The sequence below is a fragment of the Myotis lucifugus genome, unplaced genomic scaffold (assembly GCF_000147115.1).
Source record: "Myotis lucifugus unplaced genomic scaffold, Myoluc2.0 scaffold_696, whole genome shotgun sequence".
Lineage (NCBI taxonomy): Eukaryota > Metazoa > Chordata > Mammalia > Chiroptera > Vespertilionidae > Myotis > Myotis lucifugus.
The window spans coordinates 14869-17346 of record NW_005871744.1 but is presented as its reverse complement, the minus strand read 5'-3'; positions in this window follow the sequence as shown (position 1 = coordinate 17346).

Sequence of the window (2478 nt, the reverse complement as noted above, 5' to 3'; positions counted from 1 at the left end):
ACTTTCCAACTCTTGTTCAAGATTAGAAAGCCTTTGGCAATCTAAAATGCTGAGGATTGTTGGAAAAGTCACATAATAATGGTTCACTGCTGTAGATATCTTAGGCTATGTTTTCAGAAGGTATATATGTTGGCATATTTACTTTTAAAAAGCTTTTCAAGTCCAGATCTGAAACCAGCATATATACATTCTCAAAAAATATTTGCTAAATTAAAGGGAACTTGAGCATTGGTTCTAACTGTAAATAGAAAATATTACCCTAACAGTGGTCAGCAAACTGTGGCTCACGAGCCACATGCGGCTCTTTGGCCCCTTGAGTGTGGCTCTTCCACAAAATACCACGTGTGGGCGCACACGTACAGTGCGATTGAAACTTTGTGGTCCATGCACAGAAGTCGGTATTTTGTGGAAGAGCCACACTCAAGGGGCCAAAGAGTCGCATGTGGTTCGCGAGCCACAGTTTGCCGACCACTGCCCTAGGAGATTTATTTCCAGAAGATAATTTACCTAAATCAGAACTGTTGGGCCCCGTTTAATCTGGTCTTATCACTGAGCATAAACCAAATAGTGATTCTTGTCTATGTATGATTGTGGGGAGTGGAGGGGTGAGGAGAAGTAGGGGTGGGTGTGTCAAAATCTCCAATGTACCTCTACCTCCCCCTCTACCCTTCAATTGGTAGAGTGTTTGAATTATACATACTTGGTGTTTAGGCCAAAAACACTGTTGAAATAAAAACTATTACAGAAACAATGAACCTGAGCTGATAGCTAAGTATCCCACTTACACATTAGCTAGGGTCGCATGATTGCATTCATAATGAGAGCTTTGAAATTTGTATAATAGAATCCTGAAAGTTTATTAAGTTTAAATGGTAAGGTTATATTTGTTATAGAGTAATTTGGGAATTATTACGATTCTAAGAAGGCAATTATGATTTTCGGATTTATTTCTATTATCGATTGCTACATAACTAACCAACACAACATTTAGTGGTTGACCGGACTCAGGCGGGTATTGCTTGAGTCTCAGTCAGTTTCAGTCGGGTGGCAGCTGGGGCGGAAGTCACCTGGAGGCCTCATCGGGACACTTGGACACTGGACAGCTGGGCTTCTTTCCCTTTCTATGTAGCATCATACACTCTCCTCTTCATCGCTTTCTGGTAGCTGAACTATTTAGAGGTCTCAAGAACACAAAAATGGAAAATTCTAGGCCCTCTTAAGACTTAGAAGCGAAACTGACACAGGGTTCCATCACCACCTTCTACTGATGAAAGTCAGACACAGGGCCATCCAGCACTCCCCCTGGGAGAGGAAACACAATGGATCCTTGGCAGCCCTGTTTGGAAACCAGCTGCGGCAAGGATCGTTCAACACTCCAAGAGGGAACGGGCAATACATTGAAAGCAGGAAAAGAAACAGCATGTGGTTTAAACTGGGAGAAAATCAGCTACACGTATTTGATTATGTTTCCTGTACAGAATCCATTTCCCTTGCAGTTCAGTGTACTCGAATTTTCATGAAATATCATACATTAAACTAAGCAGAAATATGTCCCTGGTTACACATCCATTCAAACTTCTTTGGTAGGTTTGTTCTGAAAGTGTTTCCAGTTAATTTTTTCTTCTATAAAATCTTTTGTTAGGAACAACTAGGTTATTAGAAAAAATAATCCAATATTGACCAACACACCGTATTTTTGATTAATAGGAAAAGTGCAATCTAAGAATTTTCTTGTAATATTTTTATCACTCATTCTCTTTTAATTAAATGAAAAGTAAGATACTGAGCTAGAAATCATGTTAATCATGCTCTAAAGACAATACTCCAAGTATATTTCCAAATAATTGGTGCTGGGAAATTACCTGATAATTCATAATCTCTGTTCCCCTATATTTACTTCAGGTCTCAGATGAGATTGGTCCTGTTTTCCTATCATATGCATTTAAATTATGCTATTTTTGCTGAGAATGGAAATTTTTGCTTTAAAACTTGTCATATGAATAGCTAAAACAATTGTTTCAGTATTGTAAGAAAAAATAACTTAATATTAATGAATAAAAATTGAAAATAATTTGGATGAGGTACTTGCTTATATTAAAGTGAACATTACTAAATCATTTTAAATAATAGTTTATTTATCTACTCAATATGTAGTTGCACTAACAATAAAACAATATGGACCACAAAACTATTGTAAGATCCATTCTTGAGTTCTACTATGACAAAGTAAGGGAAAATGCTGTGGGTCAAGATAATTGAGCTATTTCAAACCTTCCTTCCCATCCCAAGGAATGGTGAGCCTGGCTCACATGTTATCAAATGCTCACACATAATTTTTAAAAGCATGATTGCCTTTGTCTCTTCTATTAATCTCTTTCCTAATGAACATAAGTATGCAAGTTTTTCAGACACTTCATAACCAATTCAACTGTAAATTTGAATTTTTCTACATAGTTGTTTATTCTTTGTCCAATATAT